We start from the raw sequence: 257 nt of genomic DNA, 5'->3' as shown, positions 1-257 counted from the left end.
TGCAGAGCATGGTGATGGGTGCAGGGGAAGATGTTGGGGTGCTTTGCTGGAGCAGAGGATCTTCTGGAGTGCTGATGAGCACCTGCCTGGCTAAGCAGTTCATCCCGTGACCCCCAGCTGCCTGCCTACCCCACTGAGACACCCCAATTAAAACTGATAGCTTTTCCTTACAGACTTAAATATTTCATAAGCTGGAAAGGTCAGGGCTAATCAGCATGTGGGGCTGTGAGCCAAATGATCCCAGGCCCCCCCACAGG

The sequence above is a fragment of the Acanthisitta chloris genome, unplaced genomic scaffold, assembly GCF_000695815.1.
Source record: "Acanthisitta chloris isolate BGI_N310 unplaced genomic scaffold, ASM69581v1 scaffold7621, whole genome shotgun sequence".
Taxonomy (NCBI): Eukaryota; Metazoa; Chordata; class Aves; order Passeriformes; family Acanthisittidae; genus Acanthisitta; species Acanthisitta chloris.
Note: the sequence above shows the minus strand (reverse complement) of the source record.